At 54.3% G+C, this 19,150-nt stretch overlaps 1 long non-coding RNA gene across 9 annotated transcripts in view; it reads left to right on the top strand.

The window, feature by feature from the left end:
* The window catches only part of LOC309859192, a 223,321-nt gene that overhangs the window by 100,848 nt on the left and 103,323 nt on the right, over positions 1-19,150 (top strand). For 2 of the 9 annotated variants that reach the window (XR_014308593.1, XR_014308595.1), the window contains exon 3: positions 6,780-6,927. The exons of the other annotated variants lie outside the window; for them this stretch is intronic. This is a non-coding gene — a long non-coding RNA (uncharacterized lncRNA). The remainder of the gene's footprint in view (positions 1-6,779; positions 6,928-19,150) is intronic. 9 annotated transcript variants of the gene reach the window in all.

Raw genomic sequence — 19,150 nt, 5'->3', positions numbered from 1 at the left:
TCATACTGGTGGGCTGTGGTTCTCAGGAGAAGGCCCTCCTTTGGAAAGTAGCCACCGGAGTATTCTGGGGCACTGGGGCCTTGGCCAGCCACACGGTCCCCACATGGTGTAAGGAAAAATAATTTACACCGTGCTTCTAACTTTTGTCTAAGTTTGTGATTATTTTAAAAAAATATAATAAGGGTGCCTGGCCAGCTCAGTCAGTAGAGTATGTGGCTCTTGATTGCAGGGTCGTGAGTTCGACCCCTACACTGGGTGAAGAGCCTACTTAAATAAATAAAAATTCAACTAACCAACGGAAGGGGACAGATCCTTTTTGTGGAGAGTAAAACAGATCTGGGGTTTGAATTCTGACCCAAGGTTTCATATTAGCCAGAGAACTTCACCTGTGTGTCTGTTTCCCCGGCTTTCAAAATAAAGGCCATTTATCAGAGCATGCGTACGTGCCCATGTGAGTTTCCGCATGTTTGTGTGTATGATGGTGTGTCTGAGAACCTTGGCGGGTTCTCAGTCGGAAGGGACACCGTGATTGCAGGGGCTGGAGCAGGCCACCTGCAGGCCCCAGTGTGGGGCAGTGCGGCTTCTTCCCACCCTCGTACCTGTGCTCCGTACCTACGTGCAGAGCAGCGGACGGACTTGCAGGCACCCGGGAACTGACTCCTTGGTGGCCTTATCTCTCTGCCTTGTCATTGGCCCCGAAACCCATGACTGTGTCACTTGAATTGACCTGAGTTTGAAGATTCTGTCCAAGTCTGCTAGCAGCTTCCTACGACTGCAGCAAGAACTTAGCGTTTCTCATTTCCATGCCTCTCTCCTCTGCTGGCTGCCCCCGGGGAGGTCTTTGTCCGATTTCATATCACGGTGTTGGGGATCAGGGTGTGCGGGGTGGTGGAGGCCGGGAGCCTGGGCCCCACCCCGAGCCCACCTTAAGCACCGAGCCACCCGGCAACCCAGTGGGTGCACACTGCCAAAGGGGGCCCCAGAGACACGGAGTCAGATTCACTGTCCGTCCCGAGCCAAGCAGGCCTGTGAGCCAGACCTCTCTCTACCACCCTAATAAAGCCAGTGTTTACACAGGGTAGAGGTGCTCATCAGACGTTTTTGCCAATCCCCAAATACGGCCATGGCCAGAGTGTGAGGGGGTGCTTGTTATGTAAGGCCCGTGGCTGGTCCCTAGACAATGCCACTTCCTTGCTTGGCGTTGTGTAACTGCCTAACAACGGGTTACTCATTTCCTCTGGAAGACTTGGCAGGTCGCTCTGCCCCGTTTCCTCCTCCTGCCACATCCCTGGGCTTCCTCTCCTGAACGTTCTCCAGGTTCCCAGGAACACCACCCCCCAGGGCTTTGGCTGTGCATGGGAAGGGACGTTTGGAGCAGGGCCTGTGTCCACGCTGGGAATGGCATGCGCCTGCAGCAAAAGGGGGTCCCAGCCACAGGTGTGGGGGAGCCTCTGGGGTGCAGGTGGGTAGCTCAGACCATCAGGCCACGCTTCTGCTCCTCCCCCAATCCTGGCAGGTGTGCACCAACTTGCCTCTCCTCTGCAGGTTTTAGCTCCTTCCTTTCTGCCCCTCTGCGGGCAGAGAGATGGACAAAGGGATGAAGGGACGATAAAAGGAAGGCGGAGGCGAATTTCCCGAAGTGAGCACAAACAGTGTATGGCATGCAGAATTTTGGAATGCATGAGTCTTTCTGTCCTGTTTGCAAGATGAACATGAACACTTGGAGACCAGCCCAGCGTGCTCCCCTCCAAGCACCAGCTTTATCACAGTCCCCCCAGAAATGGCCGTGTCCTCGCCTTCCATGGGCACATCACTGGACTCCAGTTAACCCTGTGCAGGTCAGCTGTTTTGGGGGGCAGTTTGCCTGACGAGTCCAAGCTACAGCCCTGCTAGCCGCACTCAAGGCCACGTCCCCATCGTTAGAGAAAAACAACCACACACACACACGCACACCTCTGTCTTGATCTGTGCATGAACACAAACGCACACGCCACACAAACACATGCTCGTCCACACACATCTATATGCCCCCAGTGCGTGAGGTGCATCATGCTAAGGAGCTGGCCTATTTAATTTTTCCTTTCCGTTTCCCACCTGTAAAAATTTAGGAATTAGGAATATATTTATAAGAACACAAATCCTAGTTAGTAGTTCTTTTCATGGGTTATCTTATTCTCCCAAAAACCCTGGAGGTGGATGGTTTTATTCCTGTCTTATAGATGAGAATGGATCCGTTGTGTAGCTCAGTGTCCGTGATGTCATAAAGTGCTGGGTTTAGGGAGGAGACTCGGCCCTGCTTCCCGCTTTCCCATGGAGAGTGCCACTGGCCCTGTGAACATGGGTCCCTTGGCTGAGCGCTCCGGAGGAGTGAAGACCCTGTGTGCGTGTGGGTGGGCTGGAGACAGGGAGACCGGTGAGGACTGGTGGGGCAGAGAGAGGTCTTCCCAGGTTTTGGGGGAACAGACCCTAGAGACACTTGCTCAGGTGTGGCCACCCCGAGGCCAGAGGGGTTCTGTTTGGTCTGCTCCCTGTGTCTTCTGGGCCTGACCATGCTGAAGAGCCTAGGCGTGGGAGGTCGACAGAGCTGGGAGCAGATCTTGCTGCCGCCGCTTTCTAGATGAGTGACCCTAGGCACATTCGCTTAGCTTCTCGGGTCCTGTGTTCTTCATCCATGAAATGTGAGGGGTTGTCACCTGTGTCTCATAAGGCGAGAGGGCCAGGTGAGATGGGCAGAGCAAGCTGTTACCTAGCCGTGGGTGTTCACGGAGCTGCGTGCTGCTCGTAAGTCAACACTAGGAGTCACGGGACGGGCTTCGATCGCGGGGTGCGCAGCCAGCCCCTTTCTCTGCACCATGGCAGGTCTCCTTTGCCCCGGTATTGGCTGTCTGCTGAACGTAACTGAGCAGGTGGCTTTCGTATTTGCAGAGGGGCAGAAGAGCTTCCATCTCTCAGGCATTTCACCGAGTAGCGGTGCCCGTGTGAATTTCCTCGGGGGGGGGGGGGCACGATCCTGCTCACTCAGTCATTTGAGTAAATTTCTCAGACACCTCTGGGTACCCGTCTTGGGAAAGGGCGGTCAATGAGATAGCCCCATCTTCATCTCCCTCAAGCCGCCAGCCTGGTGGTGGGCTAGGTTGTGCCCACAGGGAGTTTGGCCTTCCAGAACCCTTCCCTCCATGCCGCCTCCTCCCCAGAAAGGTCTGAGCTCTGGATGATTCCAAACCACTTCCTTCAGCTAGCGCAGCTCCCCTTATGCCCACAGGGGTGGTTTACAGGTTCCCTCAACAGCTGTCAGCACTAAGACTTCACTCTGGGGATGCAGGGCCACGCGCAGGTGCTGGGAAGGTGATTGGAGCCACATTCATGGTGTTCTCTGGTCAGCGGTTTACCGGGGAACCGAGAGCTGGGGCGGAGTTGACATTCTGGTCATCGATCGCTTCTCCATCCTCCACTTTGGTCGCCGTGCGCCAGGTGAGCTTGGGTGACGGGCGACCTCGGGCAGTCCTGTTTTGTTATCCTGGATGCTCCAGTGTCTGCCCAGGCCCTCTTTGGTTTCCTCTTCTTTCTTAAGCCCCCGTCCCTCGGGAAGGAGGTAATCCGTGTGCTCTTCACTGGGCGCGCGCTGCTGTCCTGGGCTGTCGTCCCATCGCTGTTTGTTTCTGACGGTTACTTTGCTGCTTTTTTTTAAAAGAAGTTAGGTCAGTCTGTGTGCATGTGTGCAGGTCTCCTCTAGGTGCCCCTGGAGGGAGCAGCTGCCATTTCTAGTACCTACTGCGTGCGGGGCCCGGGGTAGGGGTTTGCATTCACCGACACTGAGACGGCCCCTGCAAGGACCAGTGTTAACATCCCCTGTTGCCGAGGAGGACGTGAAGCTTCAAGGACAGAGAGCGAGGTCCTTGCTCGAGGTCAGTGTCGGTCGTGTCAGAGTCACATTTAAACCCAGGGTTCTGGGGACACAGAGCAGTGGAAGGTGAGGTGTGCACGGCCTGCGCACACAGGGAGGGGCAGGTGACTTAACGTTGCTGAACCTCGGTTATCTTACCTGTGAAATGAAGTAGTAAGTGTACTCAGCCCTTGGGGTTATTGTGAATGTTTACCAAGGTCAGGTCTTCCCTAGGGGACGGAGAACAGGGTTCAGCGTGCAGCATGCAGCTGCGATGGGCCGGGGTTGTTGTGGCCATCCTGCGTCAGGTGGGCTTGACCAGACCGGTGACCCGAATGATGCGAACAGTGTGGGTGGGGGCTGGGGCTCAGAAGGAGACTCCTGGCAGGGGTGGCCAGATGGTGAGGTGATGCTGGAGGGGTCCGGGCGAGCGGTGTCCTTGGGATGTGCGTGGGGCAGGCGGTGCTTTTCTCTGAGCGCGACTGGAGCCCAGAAAGGGCTGTTTGTGCTAGGAGCTCCCCACCCTGTCACCCACCTTTGCCGCGCTTTGATGGTCTTTCTTAGAAAGGAGGAAGCCTGTGTGGGGTGTGGCTGCTGACTTCCTATGGCTGCCCCGATTCTGGCTATGCTGTGAGCCCGGCCGACTGTCAGATCTGCACCTCCTTCCCTCCATTTGGCCCAGGCCAGGCCTGCAGGCTCTGGCTTTGGGGATGTGCATCCCTACCCCCTTGAGGGTTCCTCCTCGAAGGCCACAGGGGCCTGTAAGTGCTGCCCAGTGCTAGCTGTGTGCAGGGCCAGACTGTTCCCTCTCCTGCTTCTGTGTGAGTGGGGGGCTTGTGGGCACTTTCGAGTGGTGGGCACCCTGACAGTAGAGGCTGAGCAGGTGTCTGCCCTGCCGCCTGGCCTGGGGACATACCCTCCTTTGTGACCTGGCACAGCTCCCCCTCTGCAGACCACCTAGCCCCCCCAGAGTAGCATCTTCCTCCTAGACACCCAGCTTGCCTTGGCTTGGAGTCTCCATCTGTGTTCATACAGACACTTTGGCAGAGCTTTGCACAGGAAAGAATGTGCAGATTGGGAAAATGACCACTGTTGTCCCACTTCCTGTCCCTGTTTTCAGCCCAGACTGAGTCACCCACCCATGTGGGCTTGCCATCTGCACCATTCGCTGGGTCGTCATCTTCTCTGGTGCAGGCACTTTGCTAGGGCACCTGCTTGGCCTCTGCAAATAGACTGTGAGCAAGGACAAGGAGCTGGACGGTCTCGCGTGCCCGTCTGAGGATGCTTATACCTGCCTTACCGGCTGTCATCTTTCGGAGCACCACACAGCCATGCTACTTACGTTCAGACTGAAGCTGAGACTCTGCGGTGTCACTCACTGAGAAAGTGACAGAGCTGGAATGTGACCCAGTCATGACCTTTCATGTGCTCTGTCCTCCTCAAAGCCTGTTTGCAGATGGATGGAGAGATGGCAGCCTCTCTCTGTTCCGTTCCTCCTGGCACATATCCTGGGCCTTCTAAAACTCCCCTCTTTCACGCCGGGCCGAGGCCACTGGCTATGCCTGGCTTTGCCGCTGCCTCAGGCCACCACCCTGGGTGTTTCCCGGGAGTGGAGCCATTCAGCCAGCGATATGTCTTTGCACAGAAGTGGGGTTGGTGTGGGGTCCAGGGTTCTCCTTGCCCCCCCTGTGCCCCTACCATTCTGGATTTGGTGCCAACCCTAGTGGAGGCTAAGAGAAATCGACCATGATCGCATGGGAGCGAAGTTAAAAATCGCATTACTTTCCAGAAGAAGTTTGTGACTGCACACGGCTTCTGGCCCGAGGGGGTCCCATTTTGGGATGAAGAGCCTGGATCCTATCGGGTTTCTTCTTGGCAGGAGATGGCATTGAACTCTCAACGCTGTATGCATGGCACCCCATTCAAGATGAACAGGAGAAGCCCAAGAAAATATGAGGGCTCACGATGGGAACCCAGGGCCTTTTCCTGGGCTTATATCCTTTGGCTCCAAATTTGAAAACCCCCAGCAAGACAGAGTGCATAGAAAGGTTACCTGTAAGATTCCTTTTGCTCTGTTAACGTTTTTTAAAGAAAAACAGCAAGGCCATTTGTTCTCAAATTCACGAAACTGGAGAAGGTGTCAATGTCCCTGGAAATGAATGAAAGTCTCAGGCTTTTCTTACAAATGGGTGGTATCTTGGGTTGCACCTTGTTATTTCTTTTTTTTTTTTTAAAGATATTATTTATTTGTTTGATAGAGAGACAGAGAACAAACGCACAAGCAGGGGGAGTGGCAGAGGGGGAGGGAGAAGCAGGCCTCCTGCTGAGCAGGGAGCCCGATGCAGGTGGGGCTCCATCCCAGGACCCTGAGGTCACGACCGGAGCCAAAGGCAGACGCCTGAAGAGTGAGCCCCCAGGTGCCCTTATCGCGTGGTTATTTCACCCCGGAGTCAGTGTGTGGCCGCGCTGTGGGCTCCGTGAGGGCCACTCTCATCACAGGGCGGAATGCTCCTTAACGCTCGCAGAGAAGTTCCCGTTGCCTGTGTCCCTTGAGCAGCCCCTCCCTGCAGTGAGGCGGACAGAGCAGGCCTCATGGCCATGTGAGCGGTGGAGAGACGGAGGCCGGGTAGGACAGAACGTGGGGCAGTGAGATGGCATGGGAGCCCCTTCTTTTTTCTGGTGTTTAATTTCTCGGTCTGTGAGGTCTGGCTGTGGGACCTGGACCAGAGGGTCTTCTTGCTTCGTCTTTGCCTCTGCCGTGGCCTTGTGGTTATCAAGGAGGAGAGGGCCGGGTCTGTTTCAGCTACTCTGTGATTTTCCCACCTACCTTTCTTCTCATTTAACCAAACTCAGTGGAGTTCCCTATTATATGGTTTGGGCTTCTGTCCTTCCCCAGCTGCACCATGGCCCCACACCCCGATCTGAGCTGGGAATGTGCACCAGCAAAGAGCATCCGCCCATCATGGACAGAGGACGCGTGGGGTGGGCTGGCAGGGAAAGTCCTCTGGAAGCTGATCACATTGGGAAGCACTGAGCTGAGCCAGGTAGGTTTCTCCGAGCCCCCAGGTCCCTGGGCATGCTGTGCTCTGCAAAGTCCGCCTTTGGTTCCCAGAGCGCCTACAGTCCTAGCTGACCACGCTCCACCACGCCTTGTTCCGAGGTATCTGGGTGTTCCCGCTGCAGGCCAGTAAGTGGGGGCTGAACCCACAGGTTCTCTCCTTTGAGGACCCAATGAACAGCCGTCTTGACATTTGCATTTTGCCATGAGGGACACTGAGAGTCGAAGAGGTGAAGTGGCTTGCTGAAGGCCATGGGCTGGTAAGAGATGACAAGAGACATAGGCTCAACGCCAGGAAGGGCCTCTGGGTTTTCTGTGTAATGCACAGAGCCACAGAGCCTGGGGGAGGGACAGTTTTTCCTTTCTTCTGGGTGAGTCCATGGTCATCCGCCTGCTGGAATCCCTGGTTTTCATCTGGTCCCCGGGTCTCCCCGCGGGGGGATAGCGCGCGAGCAATCAGAGTGTGTGGTGCCACCGTGTGGGGTCCTCCTGCTGTGCCAGGCCTGAACCCTGCATTTTGTGAGGTCTCAGGGGGCCGTGGGCAGACCCAGATAGTGGGACAAGAGTTGTCTTGCGGAAGCAGCTAGTTCTGAACTGCTCTGGAAGCATTTCATTATTTTAACAGGATAGCAGATGGGTGGGTGCCTGCTGAGGGCTGGGCCAGGCTTGTAATTATTACCACCATCTGGGCCTGGGCTGGACAGAACTTTCCCCTTAGTTTTCCTGAGACAGGTTGTATGTGCATATATATATATATATATATCCCCCCCCCCCCCCGTTTCACTTCCAGGTAGAGTAATTCCAGCAGTGACTTCTGCTGTCCTCTAGGAACTGGATTCGAAATAGTTCTGCCATGGACTGCAGAGCAGCGTGGCAGGACCAGGGGTCCCTGGAGCTCTCCTGCCACCGCCAGGTCCTGGCCGGCCCCTTGCTGGTTCTGTGGCCTGAGGCACCGTGATTTGCCTCTCCTGTATACCTGATGGTGGCTGTGAATGCTTTTGACCTAGTGTGTGTGTTTTCTATGTCTACCGCGACAAATGACCCCAGACTTGGCGCCCCACAGCCCCATTTATTATCATGAAGTTCTGTGGGGTTGGAGGTCTGGCAGGGGTCTCACTGGGCTGGGATCAGGGTGTCTGGAGGCTGCATTCATTTGCAGACTCTAGAGGGTCTGTTTCCTGGCTCCTGCCAGTGGGTGGCAGACGCCACGTCCTGGCAGGTGTAGGGCTGAGATCCCCGTTTTCTTGCTGGCTGTCCGCTAGGAGCTGTACCCGGCTCCCAGAGGCTGCCCACACCCTGGCTGGTGGTCTCCTCCCTTCACGGTCAAGTCCGGCAACGGTGGGAGCAGTGCCTCTCAGGGTTCCTTCTTCTTCCTTCTCATCTCTCTGGTCATGTTCTTCGATTTCAAGGATGCCCGTGATTAGATCAGCACACCCTGATAATCCAGACCAATCCCCAGCTCAGGGCCCTTAGCCTGAATCACATCTGCTAAATTCCCTTTGTCAGGGAGGTGACAGAGTCACAGGCGCTGGGAATTAGGGCTTGGACATCTCTTTTTTGTGGAGGTGGGGGATGATTCTGGCCACCGTGCCCTAAGGGCACTTGATTGATACATGTGATGGGCTTAAAAACCGTAGCTTGAAGCCTCTGGAATTGCCAGCATTCAACCGTGGACCTACAAAAAAGGCCACCTTATTATATCTAGTCTCTAGTAAATCCTCTGTGAAATTTCACTTTTTTAATTCCAGTGGTGGAAACTTCATGCTTTATTGAGCTGGTTTGCTGTTGCTCTAGTCTCCTGTTAACTGGGTATTCCTTTTTTAAAAAGTTATTATTAGTATTATTTTGGTATTTCAACGCTGATGGTGAGCATCCTGATACATTTCATGATCATCGTGTCTTAAACAGACGGCTGATTTGGGTGGGGGGGCCTGGGGTTTTTTCTTCTTTGCTCTGTATCTCCCCTCCCCGGGCCCGGTGCATGGCTCCTGTCCCCAGCCTCTGGCAGGCCTGGATGTGCCCCTCTTGCATTGCCAGCCCCTCTTCTGGAATGCAGATGTGCAGTGGGACTTCATCCCTTTGGGACGGGGCGGTCCCTCTCCCTCTTCCAGGGATGACCCTCTGGATTTTCTTGGGCCTTTTGTTCTTTGAAGCATGCATTTGCTGTCCCTGGGGGCCTGTGTTCGGGGATCAGTGACACCGTGATTCCCTCCCCACGGGCGGCCTGGGCTCCAGGCCTTCACACCGGCAGACTCGGGGCTACCGTTTGGGGTGTGGTCTGTGTCCCCAGCTCCTTGCTCCGTGGGGGTGGTTCTTTTTCACATGGCTGTGGGAAGGCTGGATGTGCTCTGAGCAGCTCCTACCAATCCCTGTCGTGGAAGTGGGGGGGATCGACTTGCCTCAAAGGGCGAGCTGACCTCTCAGCCCGGGTTTGTCTGCCTGTGACCCCAGGAGAGGCTCAGACCCAGTTCTTTATTTCTTAACCCCATAACTGTTTTTTTAAAATTATTATTATTATTATTATTATATTTTATTTTATTTATTTTTTGGAAGATTTTATTTATTTATTCATTTGTCAGAGAGAGAGAGAGAGAGAGAGAGAGAGAGAACGAGCATGCAAGCAGGCAGAGAGGCCGGCAGAGGCCGAGAGAGAAGCAGGCTCCCTGCAGAGCAAGAAGCCTCATGCGGCACTCGATCCCAGGACTCCTGGGATCATGACCTGAGCCAAAGGTAGTGGCTTAACCGACTGAGTCACCCAGGCATCACTTTTTATTTTATTTTATTTTTTAAATTTATTTGATGGAGAGAGACGCACGAGAGAGGGAACAGAGTGGGAGGAGGAGAAGCAGGCTTCTAGAGGGTCTGTTTCCTGGCTCCTGCAGGAACAGGCTCCGAGCAGAGAGCCTGATGTGGAGCTCTATCCTAGGACCCTGGGATCATGACCTGAGCCAAAGGCAGATGCTTAATGACTGAGCCACTGAGCCAGGCACCCCCCAAAAGCATTTAACACTTCTTGGTTGTGTGTAACCACTTTGCAAGTGGAAGGAAGGTACCTAATTTGTATCTTTGTGCATGGACACTGATACCACCCACCTGCTGCCCTTTGACCCAATGGCAGCCATCACCCATTCTACAGGTAGTAAACTGAGGCCCAGGAGGGTACCGGGCTTTCTTGCGGTCACACCAGGTACTGGGGACCAGGATTAGTGATGGGAAACTGGTGAGGTGGAGTGGAATGAGCTGGGTTCAAGAGCTGACTCGGCTTCCCAAGGGTGCTTCGCAGGTGGACTGACAGAGTACCTGCAGCTCTGTTGTCTTTCAATGGAGAAGGGCCACTGGGATCAAATCCCGCTCTGAAGCTAGGCATCGGGTCTCTCAGCCTGGCTGCTGGTCTGGGGTGGCCCTTGGGGAGCCCGACACTGAGGTTCTACAAGTTGACCTTTCACCTCTTGTTATTATTCTTGGGACTTTGGGGAATAAGCAGCTCCTGGGCAAATTCAATGGCCTGTCTTTTCTGCTCTCTTTTTGTTGTCTCTGGAGCCTTTCTCTGGAGGTCCTAAAAGAAGAGAAAGTGCTATTGTGGGGGCTTTGGGCCTGAGGGTCTGGAAATGTTGCCGGGATAAAAGGCAATGTCTTCCCAGCCCATCTGGTGGCTCTCCCTGGGGAGAAGTCTCAAGTCTCTGACACAGAGAGTGCCCCTATACACTGGCCCCACCCCCAGATCTACCCCCAGATCCATCCTGACGCACAGCAGGCTCTCAGCAGTGTTCAGGGAGAGCAGACTTCTCAGGAGGTCCTGGCATCATTACTTCCTGCACTGAATCAGCTCAAGTCTCACTTCTGGCCTAACCTTTGCGAGGCTTCGGTGGGTACGTTAGCCCCAAGAATGATGCGTGTTAAGTTTTAATGCAAATTAATGAGTGCTGTTTTGTTGTATTGAGAAACACAGAAGCTCTCCCTGGATGACATCCAGACCATGAAGACGCCGAAGACATGTGGAAGGTCAAGAGCAACCTCGGTGTTCTTGATGTGCTGGACCAGATAACTCACTGCAGGGCGGTCCTGTGCACTGTAGGATGTTTAGCCACACCCTTGGCCTCTACCCACTAGATGCCAGTAGTACCATCCCTCCAAACCCCAGACCCCCAAGTTGTGACAATCCAAAGTGTTGGCAGACATTGTTCAATATTCCCTTGGAGAGTGGGGCCCAAATCACACTGTTGAGAACCAGAGGTCTCAATGTGTTTTCTCTCCCTGGCTAGTAGAGTTGACTAGACTCTTCCACAGAGCCTGGAGACAGAAGGGTTAACAGGTAGCTTGGTCTAGGGAAGAGAACCCCGAGTTAAGTGTTTAAAGCGAATTTCATTCCTTCTGTGTGACAGAAGCTTCGTAGCTGTGTGACATCGCATCTATTACTCAACATCTCCGTGCGGCTCGCCCCTCATCTGTAAAGGACAGAAATAATCCCGTGCCCTGAAGGACTTTCAGGTGATGAAGGATAAGGTGGTCAAGGGCTTCACATTCCATGGGTGCTCAAGAAAAAGTAGGTGCCTTATTTAGGATTGTTCACGGAAGGTATCTTAAGGAAAGCGTATCTGGCTCTTGTGCAAGATTCATTGGACTGCTTTGTGTTTAATTATAGAGAAGGGAATGTAAGTTATCAAGATCTCGGCTCTAAAGCCGGTGTGACCGAGGGGCTGAACACAATCAGCCTTTGAAGAGGCCGCTGCGGGCTGGGTTTCTGCGGGAGCCACGTGCTGGCCGCGTGACCAGGCTCACATTTTGTCATCTCCGTTTCTTCATCTGTGAAATGGGGCGATAAGACTCCTGACCCCACAGGGCGCTGTGAGGCTTCAGCAAGATCACAGAGAGCATCCGCCCACTGCTGTTCTTGTCCGGAGGTGACCTTTGAGGCTCTGTTGTCCAGTGCTCTGTTGGATGCTGGACTGGACCCTTCGCCAGCTCTGGGGTGGCTTATCTGGGAGACTTCCCGGGGAGTGCACTGGGTGCAGCCACGTGTGGGGATTTCTTCTTTCTCCTCTGACTTTGGGTCTTCCGTGATTTGGATCTCTCTGCCGTCACTGTCTCATGATTTTTATGGTGTCCTGGGTTCCACTCCGGAGGATCAGACGTTGGAGGGGATGGGGGCCCCTAAAACAAAGACCAGGGCGCCAGCTAGTTCCCTCTGTCACCGGTGCTGAGGGCGGTGCCCGCGGGAGGAACTGTGGCCATATGGCCAACAGGATGCCTCGTTGGGAACAGTCCGCCTGGCCCCTTTGAAGCAGTTTTAAGACCAATTTGGTAACTCGATTTGGAAAGTGGTATTTGACTCCGAGGGTGCTGGCGACTCGTTAGCCGCCTTCTAGGCCCCGCAAATTGGGTTAAGTGGAATGAAATCGCTTCTCCCCTCCCTGGGCTCATGGCTGAGGTCCAGGCCCCATTGTAATGAGAACCTCTCCTGGGCAAAGGACATTGAAAAGCTTTCCGGGGAGTCTGGCACTCTGTTTTCATCTGTGAATTCTGCTCTTCCCTGGAGGGCAAGGCAGGAGGCTGATAAGACATGAAAATGAGGTGGGTGAGCGAGTGCAGAGCCGGGAAGTCGGGGCAGAAGAGCAGGGACAATGAACAGTCAGAAGCGTTTTTCAAGGGCTGGCTATCCTTCCCCTCTTGAGATACTGTGCTCCAGGCCTTTCCTTTCTTCCTTCCGCCCCAGCCCCCACCCCATCACAAAACAGTGCTTCGAGGAACATTCTCCTGTTCCCCTGGGTACATGTGTGAGCTCGCCTCTAGGGTTCCCACCCCAAGGTGACATTGCTGCCTCCCGATGAACGCTCTCCATTTTACAAGTACTGCCAAATCTTTCCAGAACAGCAGAGCAGAAGTGTACTCCCACCCTCTGTGCACCGGAGCCCCGTTTTCCCCACCTGGCTACCCACGGTCCACACATCAGATCTGCACCATTGTGCTGATCTGACGAGTGAGGTGCAGTTTCTGGTAGTTTCCCTGATGGCTAGGGGAAAGGTCCTCCACCCTGTCCGTGTGCACACCTGGAAGGAGGGACCCAAAGGCGGCCTGAAGCATCATGGCCCCTGCTTATCCCCTGACTCACGGGAAGATTGATGGATTTGTCATCTCGGTCTGAAGTGAGTGCCTTGCCCAGTTCTTGTTTGTTGGCCAGGGATGTCCATTTCAGACCCACCCCTGAGCCGTTTTCTCCAGCATTGAATGGCACGGGGTTCTGCTTTCTTTGGGAAATTATCCCACTGTTCATCCCATTCATCGATTATTCCCCCCTCCCTTTCAACAGACCCACGTGTACTGAGCATTTTGTTCGGCGCAGGATGTGGAAGGAAAGTCCTGGGGTCTAGGCTGGCTGCTAGGACTCTTGCCGCCTCACCCTTTATCAGCCCCATGGCGCAGAGTGAGACCCGCAAGCTTTCCAGGCATCCGTTTGTTTCTCTATACTGCAGGACTGAAGCTGCCATCCTCACAAGTTGGTGATGCACGAGATGCCTGTGCAGACCCCTGTGGGCTAAGCGACTGCTGGTCTCTGGGTCCAGCCTCCCCTGGCTTGGGTTAGGAGGCCACGTGGCTGTGGGCGGAGCTCATGGTGGCTGGCTGTCCTGTTCGCTCACCCCAGGATGCCAGGTGATTGTTATGTACCGGCAACACCTGCCATTCCTCGGGACCTTCTATTAGATACTATTCTAACTGCTAGGGATTTAAGGATAAGCAAACACAGAGACACACTCTGCCCTTTGGTGGCCTGTAGTCTACTGGGGGAGAGAGCAAAGCATGAAGGATTTGCTCAGTGCTAAGAAAGCATCTTCATGTCTCCCAGATGTTTCCAGGTGACCTTGTCATTCAGTAGACAGGAAGCGGTGGCAGTCTTTATTGCTTTGGTAACTGTGGTTTGTCTCTGAGTGAGTGCTGATCCCCAAAGAGGGAAAGAAAAGAGGCCACGGCAATCAGTGATATTAATTGGGAATACAAAGGATGGCTTACATTTACTGAGCACTTACTGGGTGTCAAACCTTCTTATAAGCACTTAGCACGACTAAGGCAGGGAATATTATTATCCCACTTTTCCAGGTAAGCAAGCTGAGTGCACAGGGAGAATCTGTCCACAGGGCCAGTGCCAAGGGGTCCAAATTTGGGAACGGTTTCTTCCTTCTATCTGACAGTGTCTGTGGCTGCTCCCATGTTGCTCGCATCCCTGCAAATCCCAGAAACGCGAGTCTGGCCATCTTCTGCCTGCATTCAATGCACGGCCATGCCTCTCCCCTTCTGACACTGTTGCCTTGTTCTTGAGTGCCCTCTCCCCAGTTTCTTCAAGCAGCAAGCTCTAGGAATGAATCTGTTCATTTATATAATAGGTATTAGTTAAAATGAAGACTTGGTTTTCATAGCGCCTTTGGGAAGTTAAACCCTTGGTCACTTTCTCATGATGCGCGTCTTATTTATGACGAGGGGTGATCTGTTGTTGAAGTCCTGTCACATGGTAATTTTTTCTCATCTTATAACAACTAGATGGGTATTTTCTTCATTTGCATGAGGAAATAGAGGCTCAGAGAGGTTCGGTAGATCACCCAAAGTCACACAGCTGTGTTGAATGGATTCAAGACCCCAGATGTCTGGCTTTTGATGTCTGAATCCTTATTCCCTTTTGGGAAAATAATCGGGTCATTGAGATCAGATGCAGTTGGTTAGTGGGAAGAGATAGTTACTGTTCCCCAAAAGCTGATGGCGACAGTCTGGTTAAAACACAGCTGTGAACAAGCTCTTTGAAACTTCTTTTATCCTGGAACCCTGTGCTGCTTTCTGACCTTTCTGCTGCTCAGCCCAAGGCCAGGCAGGCTTAGAGAGCCTGGAGATCTACGGGTCTCAGTTTGCTCGCCTCGGAAGTGGGTATAATTGTGATGGCCTCTTTTACATTTGGGAGAATGGGGAAGTCCGGTAGCGTCTCGCCAACCCTGCCTCTCAGTAGCTTTGTTACCTGGGGCAGGTTTCTGGACAAGTCTGGAACTCACCCTGTGTGTGTGTTGAGTACCTACCATATGCTGAGTCTGGTGACAAAAGAGGAAAAAAGAAAGTCTCACAGTCCAGTGACATTTCCAAGAACCTGTGCTTTAAGTGGTGGAGGACATGGCACGTGCTGGTGTTTTCATTCTCTTGGGCAGCTCTCGAGTGATGAAGCACTTCCACGGTAGAAAACTCACAGACAGAGCTCCTCGTTGTATGCTAATTCCTGGTGGAAGGGCAAAGCCAGGGTCTCCTTCAGATTTCGTTCTTTGTTCACTCTGGTTTCTTCATCACCAACCTGGGGAGCTTGATGGCCAGTGGTGGCTGATTGTGTCCCCTCTAAAATCCGTATGTTGAAGTCCTGACCCCCAAGACCTCAGAATGTAATGGTTTTAACCTAGGGTCTTCAAAGACGTGATTGAGTTAAATGAGATCATTAGGGTGTATCTAATCCAGTGTGACTGGTGTCCTCACAAGAAGAGGAGAGTAGGACACAGACCTGTACGCCGCGAAGACCACAAGACGACACAGGGGAGATGGCCATCTGCGAGCCATGGAAAGCAGCCTCACAAGAAACCAGGCTCCAGTGCCTTGATCGTCTAGTCTCTAGAATTGTGAGAAAGGACCTTTCTGTTGTAATAAGCTGCCTATCCGGCATCATGCGTCTGGCGGCCCGAGCTGACCGACAAGTGACCGTGGGCGGCTCATCCTCTCTGAGGCCCTTTGCCTCGCCTGTGAGAGGTGGCGTTAGGATTTCTGCCTCACAGGCTGAATCGGGGTGAGACCGTGGCTTACAGGCATTGGGGTTCACTATTGGTCTAGCCCTGTTCTTAGCCCTTTCTGTGTCTGAACACCCTCAGTGCTCATGTGCACCCTCTCGGGGAGGGGGAGGGGTGGGGATTATTGTTCCCATTGCACAGATGAAGGAAGTGGGGCACCGAGCTGTTACTTAACTTCCCTGATGCTGTTCAGAAAGCAGTGGGCAGCCAGCACATGGACTGTTGCGTTCGGTCTCCGGAGCCCGCCTAGCGAGCTGGCCACTGTGTGGTCCTGGCTCCTACCGCAAGGAGACACGGTGTACAGAAAGAAGCCTGCACAGGAGGGCCGGGCCCAGCGGCGGTGTGGAAGGAAGGTAGACGCCCTGCGTCTGCAACTTCTCTTGTCTGCACTGAGCTGATGATGTATAGATACCATGAGCTGTGTGTGCACCGCTTGTGTGTGTGTGTGTGTGGCTGTCTGCCTTCTCCCCTCCTTGTTTGGGTCCCAACACCTCCTTCTCTCTTACTCCATGAGCCTCCTCTCACTGTTTACCCTCCCTCCTCATCCCTGATCTTAATTGACTTTGGCTTCTGTCCCGGAACAGCCTGGTGCCTGGACCTGCGGAGCCCAGGTCGCACCTCAGATGGTAAGCAGAGGGTGGTTTTTATTAAACGACACGTGCCTGTGACCCTCCTCTCCTCCCTAGCCCCAGCCCTGACCGCGCCTTTGCCGCCCTTTGTAGTTTTTAGGGCTGTGGACTCTGCCTCATGTACAGAGCATCTCTCATCGCTGGCTGTGGAGCGTCAGGCCCTGGGGACCGGGAGGCCTGCGCTGGCTCCGGGGTTACTCAGGCCTTACGGTAAAAACGCATCACCCTGAACGCAGGCCAGCCGAGGCCAGGACCCACCCCGGCCCTGCCGCGCAGTCGGATCTCGCAGCCAGGCCTTAGTCACTGGCCAGAGCGACTCTCCTCATCCTGGCTGAGGCTGGCCCCTCCTTGGGCAGCCCTGCTTCCTGGCCCAGCTCCGTGCTGGAGGGCGTCGATTCTCCCTCTGACTTCCAGCCAGGCCAGAGCTCATTTGTCGAGCTCTTCCCAAGTGTCAGCTGCTGTGCCGGCCGCTTTACAAACGTCTTGTCTTCTCATTTGCTTCTCTCAGGGGACCTCCAGGGCAGGGACTCTTCCCATCTCCCTCCCACGGAAGAGGAAGCCAGCTCCCCTCTCACAAGACAAAGTAGCTCATCTGACTTGGGTGATGCTGGGTGCCAGGCAGCTGGCTGGACTCCCTTGGGCCCTTGCATGACCGTGGCACTGCCCTGATGCCTGCTTCACGGCGGGAGACCAGACCCGGGTGTTTCTGGGCTCCCTGGCACGGGCATAGGGTCTGCCTGTCCAGCCTGCACCGCAGAGCTGTCCTGGAGTGTGAGGAAATGTCAGCGGAGGTTTCCAGGTGGGCCTGGCCGGCCCCAGACCCTAGAACGTGAACGTTCCCCACTGTCCCCGGGCCCTGTGTGGGGCGGAAGGGCGGAGCTTCCTACTGTCTCAAGTGGAAACCATGGAAAGAGCTGTGTGGTCACCAAGCACAGGCAGCAGATTTGCTTTAGAGACTCTGGGAAGAAGAGCTGGCTGAGGGGTGAGTAGACCGCTGGGAGTCAAACGGCAGAGGTAGGCCCGGCAGCCCTGACCTTCACCACGAGGGCCTGGGCCCCTCCTTCTTGGCCGCTTGGCACACGCCCGCGGCCCAGGCTGATGCCCGAGACCAGGCCCCCGAGACAGCTCCCTGGGTCCACAGTCCACCCACCCCCCACCTGTCTTTCATGGCCGCCAAGAGGAACATCCCCCCTCGAAGAGGTGTGGGGGACAGTGGCAGTCAGTGCCTGCCTGCTCAGCACTTTCACAGATGTGATCTCATTCCATTGAGCAATCACGTGGGAATCCAAGCCCCCCATTTCAGTGAAGGGGAACTGAGGCCTCCACAGAGGGGAAGTGTCTGCCTGGGAGCCGGCCCCCGTTCCTGCTGCCCTACCGTGCGGCCGGAACCACGCAGTCCTCCAGCGAAGGGCCTGGAACCACGCAGTCCTCCAGCGAAGGGCCCGCTTCCCTGTACATAAGTGTCCAGGCTCGTGTTCATCCTTCTGCTGGAGCCCGGCTGTGGGCTTGGAAGCAGGACTGTGAGTGGGAGGCTCCGGCAGGTGGGCGGGTGCAGTCGATGTAGGACTTAGAACCATCAGAAGGCCGATAGCCTCCCAGCGTAGGGCAGACATCTGCGTTGCATCGGGAGATAGCAGATTGGTCCCGAGATGAGAGTGGAATGAGGCTCCAGGAAGGAGAAGTGACAAGGCGTGTAACGGGGGAGCAGTGACGCAGCAGCGGCCGTCCACGGGCAGTCACGTGCCTCGTTAGAGCCTCACGGTCCCCATGGTGCTGGTCCTTGGCGTCGCCCTCGCAGGAGAAAGCTGCTCGCTCCCACTTTTGCAGACTGAGAAGCACATCCAGGATTCAGCCCAGAGCCCACCCCAAACCTCCCTTCTTCCCTCCCTGCTTTTGCTCCTTAGAAAAACAGAAACAGAATTTCTTCAGTATTGCTCTAGGAAAGGTTATTTAAAAAAAAAACAAAAAACAAAAAACAATTCTTTCTGCGATGTGTCGCTTGTGTAGATCAGGAGCCAGATCTTGGGTCTTTGCTGCCCAGGTAGGCTCAGAAAGGCCTCTCCCCAGTCAGGGATGGCTAGGGGAGCCGCAGTTTCACTGTCTCAGCAGAGATGGAGGAGCCTGTTAACCTGCCTTAGAAGCTAATAAAAAATCCCAGTGAGATCATGCCTGTTCAAGCCCTTTGAGCTCCCTGAGCGCCGAGGCCGCATTAACTCGCACCCTCGTTACGGCTTACTCAGCAAAAACGTCCCCAGGGCCGCAAAGCCCATTTTCTCCTTCCAGCCCCCTTGTTTCCTTATTTGTTTTATTTGATGCTTCCTTTGCCTCTTGAATATCTGCTGGGTTTTCACTAACCTCTCCTCGAAGGCACGGACATATGTTGGGCACTTCTGTTGAGGTGAGCCTGATGTATCCATTGACTCCTTTAGACCTCACAGCCATCCTGGGAAGCGAGATGCATGTACATCTGTTTGCAGGTGAGGCACCTGAGGCCCAGGCTGGAAAGGTTGACCAGGTCACGGCTTAGAGCAGTGAATCCTCTCCCCGACTGTGTTTACCAGGTCATGCCTTGCCCCAATCAAATCATGTCTGCATTTTCTAGATCATTCTCTCCAACAAACAGAAGCTGCTCTGCTCTTCCTTAACGGGAGGAGGGGGGTTTGGCCCTGAGATCATGGCGATGGTATGTTGCTCATTTTTGCAGCAATGCCAGGCCTGGGTCATTTCTGTGCTTTTGAGTAGTTCTGGTGAATCTTGGCTGTGATCTGCCAGGGATCGG

This window comes from Mustela nivalis (assembly GCF_964662115.1).
Source record: "Mustela nivalis genome assembly, chromosome: 2".
Classification (NCBI taxonomy): Eukaryota; Metazoa; Chordata; class Mammalia; order Carnivora; family Mustelidae; genus Mustela; species Mustela nivalis.
Note: the sequence above shows the minus strand (reverse complement) of the source record. Positions and strands in the feature narration are given on the sequence as shown.